The sequence below is a fragment of the Caretta caretta genome, chromosome 18, assembly GCF_965140235.1.
Source record: "Caretta caretta isolate rCarCar2 chromosome 18, rCarCar1.hap1, whole genome shotgun sequence".
Lineage (NCBI taxonomy): Eukaryota > Metazoa > Chordata > Testudines > Cheloniidae > Caretta > Caretta caretta.
The window spans coordinates 17,977,704-18,000,093 of NC_134223.1; the positions used below are offsets into that span (position 1 = coordinate 17,977,704).

Below are 22,390 nucleotides of genomic sequence, written 5' to 3' on the forward strand. Positions count from 1 at the left end.
TCTAAACCTTTTATCATTTGAGTTGCTCTTCTCTGGACTCTCTCCAATTTGTCCACTTTTTTCTTAATATATGGTGCCCAGAACTAGACCCAGTACTCGAGCTGAAGCCTCACCAATGCAGGCTATAGCATACAAGATTCCTGGTAATAACAAGGAGTCTGGTGGCACCTTAAAGACTAACATTTATTTGGGCATAAGCTTTTGTGAGATACTTGACTCCTGCTAATAGACTCCAGAATTTTAGCCTTTTTTTTGGCTAGAGCAGGGTTTCTCAAACTTCATTGCACCGTGTCCCCCTTCTGACAATAAAAATTACTAAAAGACCTCAGGAAGAGGGACTGAAGCCTGAGCCCCCCTGCCCTGGGAAGGGTGCCAAAGCTTGAGGGCTTAAGCCCTGGGCAGTGGGGCTTGAACTTTGGCTTCAGCCTTGGGCCCCGGCAAGTTTGACAGCCCTGGCAACCCTGCTAAAATGCGGTCGGGGCCCACTTCCCGACCCACAGTTTGAGAACCGCTGGGCTAGTGTGAGGAGAATCATTAAAACAATTGGCTGGAAGATAAGGATATGCTTCTCCTTTTGCTGATGCATTACCAATTGTCTCTGCTTATTGCAGTGGGAAAGAGAGGATTTCTATATTTAAATCCTTCACAATGTAATAATTTTTGCTTACTAGCATAATGCACAGAAAACAAGTTAGATTTTCTCTGGCTATTGCTTACGTAGTTTTTAGCATGAGTAAGGTATGATAAGTAATTCGTATACTTAAGTGGTCTATTTAAAATCTCTGAATCCTAGCGCATTTAGACACAACAGTAGACCCATAAGCAACTTACTTTTGGTAAGTCAACATCCAAGTAATCTAAAGCCATTTCTTGGCACAGTTGTCTGTCTGGTTCTTTATTTTATCATATTAGATGCATCTCCAGAAGAATATTTGAGCTCCATAGCAAACTCTTTAACCCTGCAGGAAATAGCAATGCACAATATAAGTCAGTCTTTTAAATTATATATCAGTGTTTTTTACAAAATTGTAATGAGAACATACAATTCTGTATGCAACTTGAGAAACCTCCATTGCTGGTTGCTGAAGTTTAGTAACCAAAACACAATTTTAAATAAGTCTACCAAACAATCATTAAAATATCAAAGTAAACACAAAATTACACTTTTCATCCTACCCTGGAAAATGAAGCATAAACAGTCCACAATAAGTCATTATTCAGTGTTTCTTTACATAGCTCTAGGAGCTATAAAAATTAAAAATACAAACTTGATTGTCTAGACAAAGTATTGGCTCATATTAGAAACCGTATATAGACTAAAGGTCTACAGTATGGATCCTTGATCAGTTTTTAGGTTTTGCAGCTGGATATGTTTCCAGCCCCAGAGAGCAGGAAAATTATTATTTTTATTCTGTAGAAACTTCTGAGGTGATCAGGGTCATAGAACTGTATTTCAGAATGTCGTTATGCCATCAGTTTTTCAGCAGTATTCTCACTGATTTCACTTGGAGTTCTGCTTAAAAATGGATAGCATGATATGGCCCATAACTTTTTAAAATTCACACTTATAAGGGTATAAAAGTTATTCTGCATATTCTAATTTAAACATGTAAGACCACTGAAGAAAGTGATTTCTTTTGAGACCTAATCATATAGTGAACCTCAGGGGAATGGGCTAGATGACCTACTGAGATGTCTTCCAGTCCTACATTTCCAATTCTTTGTGAGAACACTAAGCATGTTCACTAATTTCCTTTGCATATTACTGTGGGGCTGATTGTTTTCTAGTTGAACGTAGGAAAGGAAATATTTTTAAGAGGGGACAAAACCCAGTGATATCTGAGGGTATGTCTACACTACGAAATTAGGTCCAATTTATAGAAGTCGGTTTTGTAGAAAGTGTTTTTATACAGTCGATTGTGTGTCCCCACACAAATGCTCTAAGTGCGTGTAGTCGGCGGAGTGTGTCCACAATACCAAGGCAACCGTAGTCTTCCAGAGCATTGCACTGTGGGTAGCTATCCCACAGTTCCCGCAGTCTCCGCCACCCATTTGAATTCTGGGTAGAAATCCCAGCTCCTGATGGGGCTGAAACATTGTCGTAGGTGGTTCTGGGTACAGATCGTCAGGCCCCCCTTCCCTCCCTCCTTCCATGAAGGCAAGGGCACACAATCGTTTTGCGCCTTTTTTCTTGAGTTACCTGTGCAGACGCCATACCATGGCAAGCATGGAGCCCACTCAGCTAACCGTCACCGTATGTCTCCTGGGTGCTGGCAGACGCGGTACTGCATTGCTACACGGCAGCAGTTTATTGCCTTTTGGCGGCAGACAGTGCAGTATGACTGGTAGCCGTCGTCAACGTAGTCCTGGGTACTCTTTTAACCGACCTCGATCAGGTCAGGGGCGCCTGGGCAAACATGGGAGTGACTCAGCCAGGTCATTTCCCTTTTAAGTTTCATCTCATAGTACACTGCCGGTAGGACTCAGTTGCAGTCTTTTAATCAGCAGCCAACAGAAGACGATGGCCAGTAGTCCATACTGCACAGTCTTCTGCCGAGCACCCAGGAGATGACGATGGCTAGCGGTCGTACTGCACAGTCTGCTGCCAGCAAGATGTATGAAGATAGATGAAGTGGCTCAAAACAAGAAATGGACCAGATTTGTTTTGTATTCATTTTCTCCTCCCTCCCTCTGTGAAATCGACGGCCTGCTAAACCCAGTTTTGAGTTCTATCCTTGAGGGGGCCATTCAGTTTCTCACAAAGCCACCCCCTTTGTTGATTTTAATTCCCTGTAAGCCATGTCGTCAGTCATTCCTCCCTCCATCAGGGCAATGGCAGACAATCGTTCCGCTCCTTTTTTCTGTGCAGGCACCATACCATGGCAAGCATGGAGCCTTCTCAGATCACTTTGGCAATTAGGAGCACATTAAACACCACATGCATTATCCAGCAGTATATGCAGCACCAGAACCTGGCAAAGTGAAACCGGGCGAGTAGGCAACGTCAGCGCGGTGACAAGAGTGATGAGGACATGGACACAGACTTCTCTCAAAGCACGGGCCCTGGCAATGTGGGCATCATGGTGCTAATGGGGCAGGTTCATGCGCTGGAACACCGATTCTGGGCTCGGGAAACAAGCACAGACTGGTGGGACCGCATAGTGTTGCAGGTCTGGGACAATTCCCAGTGGCTTCAAAACTTTCGCATGCGTAAGGGCACTTTCATGGAACTTTGACTTGCTTTCCCCTACCCTGAGGCGCAATAATACCAAGATGAGAGCAGCCCTCACAGTTGAGAAGCGAGTGGCAACAGGCCTGTGGAAGCTTGCAACGCCAGACAGCTATCGGTCAGTCGGGAATCAATTTGGAGTGGGCAAATCTACTGTGGGAGCTGCTGTGATGCAAGTAGCCAACACAATCAAAGATCTGCTGATATCAAGGGTAGTGACCCTGGGAAATGTGCAGGTCGTAGTGGATGGATTTGCTGCAATGGGATTCCCTAACTGTGGGCCATAGATGAAACCCATATCCCTATCTTGGCACTGGAGCACCAAGCCGGCGAGTACATACACCGCAAGGGGTACTTTTCAATAGTGTTGCAAGCACTGGTGGATCACAAGGGATGTTTCACCAACCTCAAGGTGGGATGACCGGGAAAGGTACATGATGCTCGCATCTTCAGGAACTCTGGTCTGTTTCAAAAGCTTCAGGAAGGGACTTTATTCCCAGACCAGAAAATAACCGTTGGGGATGCTGAAATGCCTATAGTTATCCTTGGGGACCCAGCCTACCCCTTAATGCCATGGCTCATGAAGCCATACACAGGCAGCCTGGACAGTAGTCAGGAGCTGTTCAACTACAGGCTGAGCAAGCGCAGAATGGTGGTAGAATGTGCATTTGGATGTTTGAAAGCGTGCTGGCGCAGTTTACTGACTCGCTTAGACCTCAGCGAAACCAATATTCCCACTGTTATTACTGCTTGCTGTGTGCTCCACAATATCTGTGAGAGTAAGGGGGAGACGTTTATGGCGGGGTGGGAGGTTGAGGCAAATCGCCTGGCCGCTGGTTACACACAGCCAGACACCAGGCTGGTTAGAAGAGCACAGGAGGGCGTGGTGCGCATCAGAGAAGCTTTGAAAACCAGTTTCATGACTGGCCAGGCTACAGTGTGAAAGTTCTGTTGGTTTCTCCTTGATGAAACCCCCCGCCCCTTGGTTCACTCTACTTCCCTGTAAGCTAACCACCCTCCCTCCTCCCTTCGATCACCGCTTGCAGAGGCAATAAAGTCATTGTTGCTTCACATTGATGCATTCTTTATTCATTCATCACACAAATAGGGGGATAACTACCAAGGTAGCCCAGGAAGGGTGGTGGAGGAGAGAAGCACCAGGAAGGGTGGTGGAGGAGGGAAGGAGAAGGCCACACAGCACTTTAAAAGTTTAAAACTTTTAAAAACTTTTTGAATGCCAGCCTTCTGTTGCTTGGGCAATCCTCTGGGGTGGAGTGGCCGGAGGGCCCCCCCCACCGCATTCTTGGGCATCTGGGTGAGGAGGCTATGCAACTTGGGGAGGAGGGTGGTTGGTTACACAAGGGCTGTAGCAGCAGTCTGTGCTCCTGCTGCCTTTCCTGCAACTCAACCATATCCTGGAGCGTATTAGTTTGATCCTCCAGCAGCCTCAGCATTGAGTCCTGCCTCCTCTCGTCACGCTGCTGCCATCTTTCAGCTTCAGCCCTCTCTTCAGCCCACCACCTCTCCTCCCGGTCATTTTGTGCTTTCCTGCACTCCAACATTGTCTGCCTTCACGCATTCGTCTGTGCTCTGTCAGTGTGGGAGGACAGCATGAGCTCAGAACATTTCATCGTGAGTGCGTGTTTTCTCCTTCTGATCTTCGCTAGCCTCTGGGAAGGAGAAGATCCTGTGATCCTTGAAACACATGCAGCTGGTGGAAGAAAAAAAAAGGGACAGTGGTATTTAAAAAGACACATTTTATAGAACAATGGGTACACTCTCTTTTACGGTAAACCTTGCTGTTAACATTACATAGCACATGTGTTTTCGTTCCAAGGTCGCATTTTGTCTCCCCCCCCCCCCCCCCCAGCGTGTGGCTAGCCCCTCCTCCCCCCCCCGTGGCTAATAGCAGGGAACATTTCTGTTCAGCCACAGGCAAACAGCCCAGGGCAGAAAAGGTGGGGGAGTTGCACTGTATATAAGAGAGCAGTATGACTGCTTAGAGCTCCGGTATGAAACTGCAGAAAAACCTGAGAATCTCTGGATTAAGTTTAGAAGTGTGAGCACCAAGGGTGATGTCGTGGTGGGAGTTTGCTATAGACCACCGGACCAGGGGGATGAGGCTGACGAGGCTTTCTTCTGGCAACTCGCAGAAGCTACTAGATCGCACGCCCTGGTTCTTGTGGGAGACTTCAATCACCCTGATATCTGCTGGGAGAGCAATACAGCGGTGCATAGACAATCCAGGAAGTTTTTGGAAAATGTAGGGGACAATTTCCTGGTGCAAGTGCTGGAGGAACCAACTCGGGTCAGAGCTCTTCTTGACCTGCTGCTCGCAAACCGGGAAGAATTAGTAGGGGAAGCAAAAGTGGATGGGAATCGGGGAGGCAGTGACCATGAGATGGTCAAGGTTAGGATCTTGACACAAGGAGGAAAGGAAAGCAGCAGAATACAGACCCTGGACTTCAGAAAAGCAGACTTTGACTCCCTCAAGGAACTGATGGGCAAGATCCCCTGGGAGAATAACATGAAGGGAAAAGGAGTCCAGGAGAGCTGGCTTTATTTTAAATAATTCTTATTGAGGTTACAGGAACAAACCATCCCGATGTGTAGAAAGAATACTAATATGGCAGGCGACCAGCTTGGCTTAACAGTGAAATCCTTGCTGATCTTAAACACAAAAAAGAAGCTCACAAGAAGTGGAAGATTGGACAAATGACCAGGGATTAGTATAAAAATATTGCTCGGGCATGCAGGAGTGAAATCAGGAAGGCCAAATCACATCTGGAGTTGCAGCTAGCCAGAGATGTTAAGAGTAACAAGAAGGGTTTCTTCAGGTATGTTGGCAACAAGAAGAAAGTCAAGGGAAGTGTGGGCCCCTTACTGAATGAGGGAAGCAACCTAGTGACAGAGGATGTGGAAAAAGCTAATGTACTCTTGCCTCTGTCTTCACGAATGAGGTCAGCTTCCAGACTATTGCACTGGGCAGCACAGCATGGGGAGGAGATGACCAGCCCTCTGTGGAGAAAGAAGTGGTTCGGGACTATTTAGAAAAGCTGGACGTGCACAAGTCCATGGGGCCGGATGCGTTGCATCCGAGAGTGCTAAAGGAGTTGGCGGATGTGATTGCGGAGCCATAGTCCATGATCTTTGAAAACTCATGGCGATCTAGGGAAGTCACAGACGACTGGAAAAAGGCTAATGTAGTGCCCATCTTTAAAAAAGGGAAGAAGGAGGATCCTGGGAACTACAGACCAGTCAGCCTCACCTCAGTCCCCGTAAAAATCATGGAGCAGGTCCTCAAGGATTCAATTCTGAAGCACTTAGATGAGAGGAAAGTGATCAGGAACAGTCAGCATGGATTCACCAAGGGCAAGTCATGCCTGACTAATCTAATTGCCTTCTATGACGAGATAACTGGTTCTGTGGATGAAGGGAAAGCAGTGGACGTGGTGTTCCTTAACTTTAGCAAAGCTTTTGACACTGTCTCCCACAAAAAGAAAAGGAGTACTTGTGGCACCTTAGAGATTAACCAATTTATTTGAGCATAAGCTTCCGTGAGCTACAGCTCACTTCATCGGATGCATACTGTGGAAACTGCAGACTAACACGGCTGTTACTCTGAAACCTGTCTCCCACAGTATTCTTGTCAGCAAGTTAAAGTAGTATGGGCTGGATGAATGCACTGTAAGGTGGGTAGAAAGTTGGCTAGATTTTCAGGCTCAAAGGGTAGTGATCAATGGGTCCATGTCTAGTTGGCAGCCAGTATCAAACGGAGTGCCCCAAGGGTCAGTCTTGGGGCCGGTTTTGTTCAATATCTTCATAAATGATCTGGAGGATGGTGTGGATTGCACCCTCAGCAAGTTTGCAGACGACACTAAACTGGGAGGAGTGGTAGATAGGATACAGAGGGACCTAGACAAATTGGAGGATTGGGCCAAAAGAAATCTGATGAAGTTCAACAAGGACACTTGCAGATTCCTGCACTTAGGATGGAAGAATCCCATGCACCGCTACAGACTAGGGACCGAGCAGCTAGGCAGCAGTTCTGCGGAAAAGGACCTAGGGGTGACAGTGGACGAGAAGCTGGATATGAGTCAGCAGTGTGCCCTTGTTGCCAAGAAGGCATTTTGGGATGTATAAGTAGGGGTATTGCAAGCAGATCGAGGGACGTGATCGTTCCCCTCTATCCGACATTGGTGAGGCCTCATCTGGAGTACTGTGTCCAGTTTTGAGCCCCACACGACAAGAAGGATGTGGAAAAATTGGAGAGAGTCCAGCAGAGGGCAACAAAAATGATTAGGGGACTGGAACACATGAGTTATGAGGAGAGGCTGAGGGAACTGGGATTGTATAGTCTACAGAAGAGAAGAATGAGGGGGGATTTGATAGCTGCTTTCAAATACCTGAAAGGTGGTTCCAAAGAGGATGGATCTAGAGTATTCTCAGTGGTAGTGGATGACAGGACAAGAAGTAATGGTCTCAAGTTGCAGTGGGGGAGATTTAGGTTGGATATTAGGAAAATCTTTCCCCCTAGGAGGGTGGTGAAACACTGGAATGCGTTACCTAGGGAGGTGGTGGAATCTCCTTCCTTAGAAGTTTTGAAGGTCAGGCTTGACAAAGCCCTGGCTGGGACGATTTAATTGGGGATCGGTCCTGCTTTGAGCAGGGGGTTGGACTAGTTGACCTCTTGAGGTCCCTTCCAACCCTGATATTCTATGATTCTACGAATGGGCACCTCTGAATGTCCCCTTAAGAAAAGCACCCTATTTCAACCAGGTGACCATGAATGATAACACAGAGAGATAAAGAATGGATGTTTGAACGCCAGCAAACATACACTGCAATGCTTTGTTCTACAATGATTCCCGAGTATGTGCTACTGTCCTGGAGTGGTAAAGTGTCCTACCATGGTGGACGGAATAAGGCTGCCCTCCCCAGAAACCTGTTGCAAAGGCTTTGGGAGTTCATCCAGGAGAGCTGTGAATGCCAGTGCAAATTAATCATTAAACATGCTTGCTTTTAAACCACGTATAGTATTTTAAAAGGTACACTCACCAGAGGTCCCTTCTTCACCTGGCGGGTCTGGGAGGCAGCCTTGGGTGGGTTGGGGGGGTACTGGCTCCAGGTCCAGGGTGAGAAACAGTTTCTGGCTGTCGGGGAAAACCGGTTTCTCCGCTTGCATGCTGTGAGCTATCTACAACCTCAGCATCCTCATCTTCCTCGTCTCCAAAACCTGCATCCATGTTGCCTCCATCTCCATTGAAGGAGTCAAACAACATGGCTGGGTTAGTGGTGGCTGAACCTCCTAAAATGGCATGCAGCTCATCATAGAAGCGGCATGTTTTGGGCTCTGACCGGAGCGGCCATTCGCCTCTCTGGTTTTCTGGTAGGCTTGCCTCAGCTCCTTAAGTTTCACGCGGCACTGCTTCGGGTCCCTGTTATGGCCTCTGTCCTTCATGCCCTGGGAGATTTTGACAAATGTTTTGGCATTTCGAAAACTGGAACGGAGTTCTGATAGCACGGATTCCTCTCCCCATACAGCGATCAGATCCCGTACCTCCCGTTCGGTCCATGCTGGAGCTCTTTTGCGATTCTGGGACTCCATCATGGTCACCTCTGCTGATGAGCTCTGTATGGTCACCTGCAGCTTTTCACGCTGGCCAAACAGGAAATTGAAATTCAAAAGTTCACGGGCCTTTTCCTGTCTACCTGGCCAGTGCATCTGAGTTGAGTGCTGTCCAGAGCAGTCACAATGGAGCACTCTGGGATAGCTCCCGGAGGCTAATACCGTCTAATTGTGTCCACAATACCCCAAATTTGACCCAGCAAGGCCAATTTCAACGCTAATCCCCGTCGGGGGTGGAGTAAGGAAATCGATTTTAAGAGCCCTTTAAGTCAAAAAAAGGGCTTCGTTGTGTGGACGGGTGCAGGGTTAAATCGATTTAACGCTGCTAAATTCAACCTCAACTCCTAGTGTAGATCAGGGCTTAGTGATCACACCATAGAGAAGGGGTAGCAATGTGCAACATCCAAGAATAGGGAGTTATGGAGCACAGGAGGCAGGGATTCTTATGATGATCTACTCCACAATCTTTTGGAGTTTTTTGTTTTTGAAAGGCAGACTTTTCTCCAGGATAAGACCACTTGCCACTGAGCCAGCATCTGAGAATGCTGATAGCTTCCACAAATCAAGATTATACGTATGAACAATTCTGCTTTTTCAAGCCTCTTGTGTAGACCTAATTTTCAAGTGTGTGTAGGGAGGTGAGAGGGTGTTTGGAGCATCATCCCAAAAGCATTTTAGGTCTGACAGTCACTATTATTAGGATTTGACAGTAAACACTCCAGAAAAGTGATTTTTTTCCAGTTAAGAGACTTTGCCAACTGTTAAATGAATTTCACCACCAAGCGAGTATAATGTGAAAAAAGTACGTAGCTGATATAAATGATTCTCAAAATGCTTCATATTGATCAAGGAAAGGGTTGTTTTTTCTATCAGACTGATAATACTGACAGAAGCAGAGTTTTACTAATACTCATCTTTCCTGCCCCACATGTCTGAGTCCAGAAAACCCCCAAACCTATACAACTTTGGCAGAGGTTTAAAAATAATGCTATAGCTTTTAAGAATGCCTGTTTGGATAGTACACACATTGTGGGATACTACTAATCTTTCAAACAATGTGTTTACAGTCAATCGTTAATCTGTTTTCCCAATGGGTAATTAAATGTGTGGATCCAACATTATTGTAATTTACATTACAGCAGCACCTGCTAGTTCCATCATAGTTCAGTTTTTGTCAGTTCCCATTATATTTTTAGGAGGATTTATAGCGGAGTTAAAAAGCAGCAATAGAAAGTCTAAGTGGGGGAGTGAATTGATTTTTCTTAATTTTATTTCAGTTGGTCCAAATCTAGATTTTTTTCTTAGGTATCTTTATTGAATTTTCAAGTCTATGGATACAAAAGTGGGAAGTAAGCTTGTCCTCGTAAGTACCCCAGAGAAATGCCTAGATAAGAGTCAATGTTAAGAGACATAGTTCAAAAACAGGTTGTGCTATAAGACACCAAAGAATTAGCCTGTGAACTGCTTCTACATCTGGAATTCTGTAGTTACTGTTGGTCATGACTGTAGGAAGGGTATACCATGGTCTTGGAGAAGTAGCTAAATGACTATTGGAAGATTACATTAAGAGGAAAAGATTCATGAAGTTGGATTTTTTGTAGGAAAAGAGATGACTTAATTTGTTTTGGAAAAAGTCTAAGGAACATTTCAAAAATAAAAAAGCCTAAGAATTTAGGAGTAAATATAGAACTTTGTCAGAATTGCTTCAGGGCAATGGTGACACACCTATGAATTGAGTTAATGATGTGACCCAAACCACAGAGTATAAATAAATGCAGAAGACATCTAGACTTGTTTCAACAAGGTATTCGGAGGACTGATGGAAAAGTGGAGTTCAGATATACCAGAAAGAGCAGATATCTTGAGCTGCAAGGGTCTTTCTCCTGTTAGTTAGGATTAAAACAGCAGATGCTATTGTGTATAGAGTTGGCTGCTATAAGTAGTCTAGTGGCTGGAGCAGGTACTTTATCCTCTTATTGCCTAGAATGCATACCCTTGGGATACAGGAGTGGATGGGCTCCATGTGATGGAAAAGGACTCACGTTTTTCTTGCATACAATCAGGGATTTACTGAATTGTGCAGTGTATATAATGTTTCACTTTGCGATTCTGTAATATTTAAAGCATACATTGTAATTAAATTAGTTTAGTCATATAAAATTGTTTCATCTAATTCCTTTCGCTTTTCTTTAACAATTTGCAGATGCCTTTTTCTCCACTGGATTTGGTCTATGAATTTCATTGAAAAAAATATCCTGGATCTTTGGAAATATATTTTAAAATATAGCATATAAAATGTCCACATTATTCCAACTCACTCTACTTTCATTTTACGTGAGATTAATCTCTGATGTGAATATAAATTAAGCTCTCTCTGGGTATAGGAATCTGCCCTGTATATGAGTATAACAAGAACAGCTTTGGGCTTGCTTTGTAAAGAAAATTCAATACAACATGGGGAGGGAAGGGAAAGTCAAGGTCACATCTTATAATATTGCTTCATTTTTGTTCAGCAAGTGGAAATAAGTTGCAAATTTCATCTGAAAACCTTTTTGTTCTACATCAATTTATAAGTATACAGTAGATTGTGAAATGTCTTGTTTCTTTGCTTTATTCTATCTCTTTTTTTGGTGTTGCTGAAAGTAGTAACTTAACAAGTATAGGCTACAGGTAATTTTGTCATCTGACTTTGCACTCTGCATCCTTGGAGTTTGCAGAGTTCTCACTTTAAGAGCTCTTCGAAGCTTAGTTCACATGGCAAGTTGACTCAGTTCAATAACTAAATGTTTTATATCTTCAAATACTGTTTTTCATTCCTTTATAAAGTGATTTTTTCTTAATTCCTAATATTAAGTAAATGCAGTCTAATTTTGTTTCCTATCTGTGCCCTTAATGTTCCTGACCGCATCCTACTCTGTTAATGCTTTTCTTTTTATATCTATATAAATGTAATGACCTCACATACAAAAGGTATGTTTCCAGTGCTGGGTTTTGTTTTTTTTTTTAATTTTGAAAAATTTATAAACAGGAGGGGGATGACCGTTCTGAAACATGATCCCATAAAACACTGGAAACCATTCTCATTGCTCTGTCATGAGAGGCTTATTCCTTGCATTGAAGTGTATTGTTTCTGCTAGATTGGATTTGTAAAATGCATTTCAACTGCGTTTTGATTCACTACAGACTTGTCTTGTTTTCTGTGATAAATGAATCCTGGATTAATTGGGTGAGGCAAGGTGCAAGGAATAGTTTAGACAGTCACAGAAAATGTGTCTACCTGACATGTGATTGTGATATATTGGCTGGACAGTGATTTGACAAGTCTTCTTCTTTATTTTGAATACTGGCATATTTTAAAATTTGATTTGTACATTTTAATGAAACATCCCTTTTTATCAGTGAAAAAAGAGAGGTCCCTCAAGTTCTCTGAATAGTAGCAATAAAACACAAAACAAGCCTAGTAAATCTGCAGTTGCAACAAAGAATGGATTCTGGAGGTCTCTTGGTTAAGTTCATGATGCACTGCTTTAGTTTTTATTGACCATTAAATTTCAGCATTGCAGGAATAACAAAGAAGGTGAAGAAAGCTGAGTGGTGGACATTTATGGGAAGCAAAAATAATGAAGAGGCCAACCTTGAGCTACTGAGATTAGCAAGAAAGGCAAAAATAAACAGCCTTTAAGTAGCATTTGTAGAGTATCTTCTTTGTGAAAGAAGCTGTTGCTGAATGTTAATTACAAGGATAAAATAGCTGGAAATAACCATAGCAAACACAGTACTCAGAGAACGAGTGAGCACAAATGAAAATGGAACAGTTAAAATTGTGGAGATTTGTTGAGAAGCACTGCCAAATTTGAGAATGACATCATAAAAAGAAAGCAGTAAGGTATGTAATAGAGGAAAAAAATAATGAAATTAATAAGACTTTTAATTATCACTTCTAAATTTTTGTTCGTATTATAGCAAGTACTTAAAGAAATATCTGTTTACGCTGAATGATAGAAGGCGAGCAAGCTTTTCTTTTGATTATGGTGATTAAAAACCACTTTCTGCCAGAAGCAAAGTGTTTGCAGGGCTAGAGGAAATATGTACTTCATATTCAAATCCTTACTTTGTGGGATCTGTAATATGTGGACAAATATCTGGTAGAACTTTTTTCCACTTGGAAAACCTAAAAGCTATGTAGGTTTAAAACAACAACAAAATCCTAGATAAGTATAACCTCTGTCACTTGACAGTACTGATTTTAGGAATATTCTAACTTGAGAACCATGTACACATTCTGCTATGCATAGCTATTCTATGTGGACCATATCTTGGCCCTATTGAAGTAAGAGGGAATCAGGATTTTGCCCTCTATGGTACTTTGTGAAGTGGTGTCCGCAGCATCTGTAAATGAACATGTAAGGACCAGACTCTCTGGCTTTTTCCAATGTATATGCTCAAAAGGCATTAGTAAATTGAATCGAAGGATGCTATCACAAAGTTGAAGGTGTTCACGCTGCCTGGACTCCATGTGCTAGAGTCAGGTGACAAAGCGTGTCTTAGAATGTGCATTCTTCTCCATTCAGTTAACTTGTTCTGGTGGCATGACTGATTGGTGTCTGCCTTGCAAGACTGTCGAGAATGGGGACATAAAATAATGTCTTTGCACTATTAATTTGAGCCAGCTGTTTATGGAGGGGTAAAAAGAGACAGTTTGATCCTTATAGTTTTGAATAAAACACAACATCCTGGCTTTGTAAGAGAGGAGAAATGGGGATAAAAAGAAACAACCTTATAAATCCAACTTTCATGTTTGGACTAAAATGAAGCAATGCAATAAATAGTAATGCACTTTTACCATCTGAAGTTGTTGTTCTGTCTGTTTACAGAATTATGTCACTTGAATGGCACTACATTAAATATTGTGTTTATGTATATATTATAAATCTAGATAAACACTGAAGGGTTGTCTTGCTGATATTTAGTTGTATCCTATTCCCCAAAAAATGAGTTGCATTTAATTCATAATTTCACTACTCGTTTTTTTTTGGTAACATCACATTACCAACAAAAAAGGTTTCCATTAACATGGCATTATCTTTAAAGTATAAACAGGCATAAAGAGTCCAGTCCAGTACCCACTTAAATCGTTAGTCTGCCATTGAGTACATTTGGTGTTGAATCAGGGCTATAATGAATTTCTAAATGTTAATGCAAGTAACAACATTTCAGTGAGCAAAATAATCTCTCAAACCAAAGACGCATCATTTCTGTATTCTACTCCAGTTGTGTGATGGATATATCTCGAGGCAGTTTTCCACTTGTCTGGACAGATAAGTCTACACCTTAAGTATATTTTTGCCTGGCACACAGTGTTTTTCCATGATTCATTTGAAATGTGTGCTTGTGAATTTTACTGTTACAGTTAAGCTACTATAACTTTTTATTTAGTAAACCTCTGCCAAGGCAGTTTGCTGAACAGTAATACAACAAATGTTACTCTCTGTCTTAATTTGTTTACTCAACTCTTTTGGAATAATAGTTCTATTGGCATCTTTCTATAGCCAAGTGTGTGAAGTAATAGAGAATATATTAGTGATTTCATATCCCAAAGAATCCACTGGAAGGGCAATGTAAAGTTCTGCAGTCCCTGATGCATGAATCTGGAACTGCTGAGTCAGCCAGACACACAGTGAAAATGGCTGACTGAAGTACCACTGAAATTGTAATAGAGTTTGATTAGAGTTACTCCAGATCCTCACTTCCTGTTCCCATCTTGTAATTCTCAGAGTAAAAGAGCAACTTTGGCTGTGCTTACGTGATCAGTTTATCTACCGTTTTAACTAAATCTGTTTAAAAGCTGATTTAGTTAAATCAGTGCAGTCCCTTTGAGTGGGCACACTAACTTCAATTGAGGAGTGCTTCACATTGATTTGCGTTAAGTCACTAAGGAATCGACTTGGGCAAAATTGAAGTAAATCTGGATATAGAGTAACTGTCACCAAATTATGTGGTGCAGTTTGATTGGTGCTTCTGTCTTCTGCTTGCATTGTGAGTTACTGACCAAGTCATTCCAGACAGCTTGGAGATTTAGTTACTTTACGTTGGTACAACTTTCTTTTGTAGAAAGTCCATAGAGATTCAAATAGTACAACTTGTAGGATGCACATCATTCCACTTATTTTGGGCTCCAGTAGGTTACTTTGTCTTCTCTATAAAATAACAGATACAGAGGATGACTTATGGTGTAAGGAACATCATAAAATCATAACTTATTGTGGATACATTGCATCATTCTCATTTTTTAAAAAGTTAAACTAAGAACACTTTAAAATTAAACAAGACACTTACATTTACCAAATTACTAAAATATATTAAGTCTTTAATTGTGTAGTAGCCAATTCAGAGGGTCTAAACATGTGCACCATGACAAGACCCATAATTAAGGCACTCACAAAATTTTCTAGTTTATGCAGATTTCCATAGATCAGAGCCCAGGAAATTTTAACTGATTTATAGATATGCAAATATGCAGAATATTAATGTATAACTTGGTAGCTTTCTTAGGTGCTCTGCGTAATGATTTTATGCTTTTTAACTGTAAAAGTTGAATGGGCAGGATTGCTGTGTATTCAGCAGTATAAATGAATTAAGACTTGCTGATAATTTGTGTTATTGCAGCATACTGGAATTACACCCGTTAACATTAAATTTTTAGTACAGGGACATTTAAACCCTTTCTATGCTAGGTTTGTTTGTCAAAATTTTCCCACTGGCTAATCTCTATCCGTGAGGTCCACGTTTAAATTATCAGGCATTTTTGTGTCAGTTACCTTCATAATATTCAAGTCAGTTTTCTTGTGCTGTATTGTTTAGCTTGTTTTAGTATAAACAACCACCTTTACAACTCACTGTCTGACTTGAAGAGGCACGTCTTAACTAAAGTAATTTAACACACCATCGTTTTCCGCATAGATTGATTTCAGTAGCAATACTTCCCATTTTTTAAAATAAAACCTCTTGGATTTAGTTGCTGCAGTGGGTATAAAAGTCTACTGTTCCTCTATTATATATTCTTTACTAAATATGTAATTACAGTGGAGTCGCATCTTACGCTGGGGTTAGGTTCTAAAGTCAGCGCATAAGACGAAAATCACATCTAGTCAAAAAGAGAGACTGAAGAATGAAAGAATAAAAAAGGGAGACAACTTCAGCGTCATTATGCGCAAACCGGAGTGCCTCAGGATGGCCAGGAGCATTGTCTACTATCAGCAACACTTTATAGTCAAGTCCTTTCTCTTCGAGGTACCACTTGACCTCTGGAATGAAACACTGGAACAAATCCAGAAATAATGCTGCCATCACCCAAGCCTTCTTATGTGATTGCCAGAATGCAGGTAGGAAATTTTTTATTCTTGCCTTTTAGGGCACAGGGATTTGCAGCCCTGTAGAGCAAGCCCGGCTTTATTAAATGCCCAGCCGCATTGCCACAAAACAACACAGTCACCCGGTCTTTAGCTGCTTTGAAGCCAGGGGCTTGTCTTTCTGATTTCGAAGTATAAGTGTGGTTGGGCATTGTTTTCCAGAAGAGTCCAATCTTGTCAGCATTAAAAACTTGTTGCAGATTTTCTTCTGTGATTTTCTTTAATTGTTTGGGGTAGGCTTTTGCTGTCTCTTCATTGGCAGATGCAAATTCACCAGTAGTCTGCACGTTTTTAGGTTGAAGCGGTTCCTAAAACTGTTAAGCCAACCTTGGCTGGCTTTGAATTCCTTCTCATCAGAAGGCTGTCTGTCTTTGGTGGGAGGTTTGAACAGTGTGTAGAGGCTAAGAGTCTTTTCTCGCAACGTGTTGCCATCTATAGGCACACGTTTACGGTTCATGTCTTTCAGCTATAAGTTTAATGCCTTTTCAGTCTTGTCTTCTCACACACCTGGTTCATCATCTTAGTAGTTATTGGAGCACTTAATGCCATGGCTTGATGAATTTCTCTCTCTCGAATCTTGATGGCACAGATACTAGTTTTGTTGTGGCCATATTTACGCACCACATTGGAGACCAACATACCATCTCTCAATAAGTCCAACACAATCAGTTTTTTTCTCCAGCGTTGGAACAGATGGCTGTTTCTTCGGTTGAGCACCAGATGAAGTAGTTGGCTTGCATTTAGGGGCCATGTTGTATGAAAAATACGTATCTTTAAACACTAGAATCACACTCAGCGCGGCGAGATGCTCACCGGATCAGTGGGCAGCAATCGATCCAGTGGGGGTTAATTTATTGCGTCTAGTCTAGACACGATAAATTGACATGACACCCCCCCCCGAGCACTCTCCCGTCAACTTCTATACAGTACTCCACCACTGTGAGTTAGTTGTGGTTTTTTTTGGCTGAGCGCGTATAGTGGAATTCACTATGTTAGTTAAATGCGCATATGATGCAACTCCACTGTACACATCTATTCTTCTGTTTTGTAAACCATTTGTATTCATTTTTATAATGACCATGGTCAGTATTTTCATATATCAGTTCCTAAAGATGTGTTGCTATATTCCTATTAAGGGGGCTAACTAACTGGCCTGTTTTTTTTTTTGTTTTGTTTTTTTTTTGTTTTTTAAAGTTGTTGAGGTCGTCTTGTTTTCACAGGCACTCAAGTTTGAAAATGTTGGAGTTTGCTCTTAAGGAGATTATTAAGACAGTAAATTGAGAAGATTAATGTTTGTTCTCAATTCCTATTGACTCTTGTAATCTGTGGGAATTGTTTCACAAGGATGGCTTTATCTTTTTCTTATTCATTGTTGTATTTAATAATGACATTGCTTTCTGCATATTAGGTAACCATGAATTTACGAAGAATTTAAATGGTCTCTCAAATTATCAGTATAATTAATCTCTTTTGTAGTTTGTCACTTTTTGATACTTCAATTTGAAAATTGAGGGAGAAGTAGTATGACAGAATATAGTCGAGTAAAATTTCTATTGTCTTGATTTTATTTATTGACTTTAGTGCTGGTGAAAAGTTCCTGATTGACTACTGTTCTCTAATTATTCACTGAACAGGTTAAGTGCAGCAGGGTCAGTGTAAGCATCCCTAAATTACCCCATATGGAACTTCAGTTTTGTTCTAGAGGAATCACCTGTACAGAATAGAACAGAGTTGTCAGTAGTGGTCATAATTTTGTGGTGTAGTTGTCTGTTCCGTCAGCAGTGGACAGATATCACCCATTTAGTTCACTTAAACCACTGAATAGCAATCAGAATCTAACGCGGATTGCATATAGCTCATTGAACTGAGAGGTCTTAAAGTGCACATACTGTTTTTCTATAGATCTGGATTGTCTTGCTCCAGTCCTCCAGAGTTTGGTTTTCATACCATACTTGTTGTCTTCCAGACAAGCTATTCTTTAGAACTGTTTGCAATAACATGGTGGTACGCTAGTGGAGTACTTCAGTAACTGCACAGATACATTAATTAGCAACTCATTCTTTCCCTTTTCGTCTTACTTCCTCTTTGGGTTGTTTTCTTCTATTTAATTATATATGCACAATACTCTGTTGGTGGCTTCTTCCCTCTTTCTCCCAGTTCCTTCAACCACAGGGATCTGTGTTCCTTTTAGAAGTAGGAGGTGAGTGATGCCTTTTGGTAACTCCTTGCTATGTTTTACTCGTGAAGATGAGGTCTGGAAGCCTCCCTAAGTGTGCTACATTTGAGGCTACCACAGGACTATGAAGAGAAGGCGGCCAGTATAACAGGATCTGCTCACCAAGTTTTCTGTCTCAAGGCATTAGCCCCAACTAGGGAGTGTTTCTTCTATCAAGAAGTATTGCAGCCTCCATGTCCCTCTCTACTCCTCTCTCTGTTAATGACTTGTAGTTCCTCTCCCCATCTCATGAGAACTCCCAGGTTGGGAACTGCTGCCTTATAGCTTTAGGCATTATAACTTACTGAGAGAAAACGTTGGCCAGAAGAATGTGCTTATTGTGAATCGTGGTTTGCTGCCTGAACTTCCATATTGTTATAACTGCTTAGAAAGCACAGTTTGATTGAAACATGGTGCCCTACGAAAGAGCTCAAATGTGAAATGGGGATAGAAGTATTTTCCGAATTGTTTGGAAAGTGCTACATATAAAAAAGCTAACCTTTAATTTTCCTGCTAAAATGGCTGTGGAGACCCAACTTCATTTGCACGTGATTAACCATTTATGAAATACTAAATTTTGTGTCAGAATGCATTTAATTAAATGGTCAGTGCTACTAGTCCTCACTTTCATGAGCATTAAATTCATTCATAGATTAACAAAAGGTTTGAGATCTGTGTGAGAGCAGTCTGTTGGACCTTTACTTAGGCATTACTCTGGAATGACTGATGGTAGGGACCATTCAGTCTGCCCAAAAACAGGTTATTTAGTTATAATACCAGCTTAGTGCTCCTAGACCTAACCCTTGTAACTCAAAGCCACTAAAGGAGCTAAAGACTGAGACTTTTTGAGGTTTTTTGCTCTTATTCACAGCAAAATTGAATATTTTACGATAAAAAGCATTAAATTTGACACACTGTTTTGTAGACAAAATACAATTAAAAACAAACCCCATAGGATGCTGCATGAGAATTTAGACAGTGAGAGAATATGGACATTTTTGCTACAGTGGTGGGTGGGGTGAGGTGGGTGGTCAAATTAACAGTTTCAGTGAGTTTTAATGCACATGTAGGCTCGTGTGAAAAGCACTGTCTTGATTCAAATAAAATGTGAGCAGGTGTTGCACAGGTGCACCCAGCTCTGCCAGTCCACCTCCATCCTGGCTTCCCCCTGCTATTCATATCTCAAGCCTCCCCTAAACTGGGATTGCCAGTCATGCCAAACTTCTGTGGTTTTGTCCAGAAATCTGCACTGGAGACCAAACAACTGATATTTGTGACCTAAGTTGGACTTGAACTCTGGTTTCCAGAAATTGACACTGTGTAATTGTGCATCGTCACTGCAGATATCAGCATAGATATGGATCCCTGCACAAGTGCACACAGTATTTAATTTCAAAATTTCCATGATTCAAAGGGGAAGATCAAACCTTTATAGAGGAGATGTCGTCCTGTATGTATGATATATTCAGCAGTTCTGTAGAACCTCAGAGTTAAACGCACCTGGGGAATGGAGGTTGTTCTTAACTCTGAAATGTTTGTAACTCTAAACAAAATGTTATAGTTCTTTCGAAAGTTAACAATTGAATATTGATTTTATACAGCTTTGAAACTTTACTATGCAGAAGACAAATACGGCTTTTCTTTTTTTTAGTAGTTGGTTTAAACCAGTACTATACTGTTTCCTTTTTTTATTTTGTCTCTGCTGCCGCCTGATTGTGTACTTCCAGTTCCAAATGAGGTGTGTGGTTAACTGGTCAGTTCATAACTCTGATGTTCGTAACTCAGAGGTTCTACTGTAGTAGGTAAAAACATTTTCAGATAATGTGGTTTTGAAGTTAGTGGTATTCCTAACATTACATTTTCCAAATGCTTTTCAGGGCTGACATCTATAGAGATGCGATTATTCTCTTTCTATAGCTAGTATTACAAGTTGTATAATATTTAATTACTAATTCAGTTCAGAGTGTCTGAAACATATAAACATGATCTTTCAAAAAGAACATTACCCTTTATCATGCGAAAACTTTTACCATATATTTAGTATCTGGCTATTATAATTTGGTTAAACAAATACATCTTACATGGAAAATAGTTACATGAACGTACCATAAAAAGCATGGCATTTTTATAGGCAGACAGAGAACATTAGTTATAAATTCAGAAGCTACGGATCAAGAAATAGTGACAGGTTTTAGTGGAAGTTAGTCAAAATACTCTCCTTCTGTGTAGCACTACTTATTTCATGACTGGTTGTGTGCCCGTCACCACAGAGGGGGCTCCATAACCTCTGTAACAGTGAGTTTAACAATGTGAGCAGGAGTTAAATAAGTCTACTTGGAGTCCTTTAAAAAAAAAATTCAAAAAGAAAGCACACATACCAGGGGATCAGCTCTGCAAACACACTGACTACAGTACTTGCGTGCACAAGGATTAGGATTCACAGGATCTGCCATATATGTACACTAGCTACAGTAGAACCTCAGTTACAAATACCAGAGTTACCAACTGACCCGTCAACCGTACACCTCATTTGGAACTGGAAGTATGCAATCAGACAGCAGCAGAGACGGGGGGAAAAAAGCAAATACAGTACTGTTAAACATAAACTACTAAAAAAAAATGTGGGGGGAAAGCAGCATTTTTCTTCTGCATAGTAAAGTTACAAAGCTGTATTAAGTAAATGTTCAGTTGTAAACTTTTGAAAGAACAACCATAACATTTTGCTCAGAGTTATGAAGAACCTCCATTCTTGAGGTATTCATAAGTTTGAGATTCTACTTTATTTTTAAATGATTGCTATAACTGATGGAGGGAAAACTTTTTTATTTTGTCAGTATGCTTACTTTTTGCGTTTGACTGCACTGCACTTTGTATGTAGTCCTAGTCGCTGTTCCCACTGTGTAGTCACTTAGTTTCTACTGAATGCATCTGTTGAAGTGAGCTGTAGCTCACGAAAGCTTATGCTCAAATAAATTTGTTAGTCTCTAAGGTGCCACAAGTACTCTTTTCTTTTTGCGGATACAGACTAACACGGCTGCTACTCTGAAATTAGTCTCTCCTGTTTGTGTAATAGTATGGCTCTCTAATATAGCAACAAGAGAAGAATTAACTTTTAAAAATAGGCAAATGTAATTGTAAAACTACTAAAATTAAATGGGAGACTCGTGCCAGATGTAATGTCTGAAATTACTTTAAACTTAAATTTGAAGTGACTAGATTTAATAGTAATTGATGTTTACATAACATTCTCATCCATCCTCCCCGTGGAAGGAAAAGGCCTGGGTACGGACCGCCGAATAGTGGAAGTCAACGAATGGCTACGTGGGTGGTGTCGGAGAGAAGGCTTTGGATTCTTTGACCATGGGATGGTGTTCCCTGAAGGAGGAGTGCTGGGCAGAGACGGGCTCCACCTTACGAAGAGAGGGAAGAGCATCTTTGTGAGCAGGCTAGCTAACCTAGTGAGGAGGGCTTTAAACTAGGTTCACCAGGGGAAGGAGACCAAAGCCTTGAGGTAAGTGGGAAAGCGGGATACCGGGAGGAAGCACAGGCAGGAATGTCTGTGAGGGGAGGGCTCCTGCCTCATACTGAGAATGAGGGGCGATCAGCAGGTTATCTCAAGTGCTTATGTACAAATGCACAAAGCCTTGGAAACAAGCAGGGAGAACTGGAGGTCCTGGTGATGTCTAGGAATTATGACGTGATTGGAATAACAGACTTGGTGGGATAACTCACATGACTGGAGTACTGTCATGGATGGTTATAAACTGTTCAGGAAGGACAGGCAGGGCAGAAAAGGTGGGGGAGTAGCACTGTATGTAAGGGAGCAGTATGACTGCTCAGAGCTCTGGTATGATACTGCAGAAAAACCTGAGTGTCTCTGGATTAAGTTTAGAAGTGTGAGCAACAGG

General features: G+C 41.4%; 1 protein-coding gene across 6 annotated transcripts in view; it reads left to right on the forward strand.

Moving 5' to 3' along the window:
• PRKCZ (protein kinase C zeta) overlaps window positions 1–22,390 on the forward strand; it is a 159,719-nt gene that overhangs the window by 40,895 nt on the left and 96,434 nt on the right. The gene's annotated exons all lie outside the window — the stretch shown is intronic.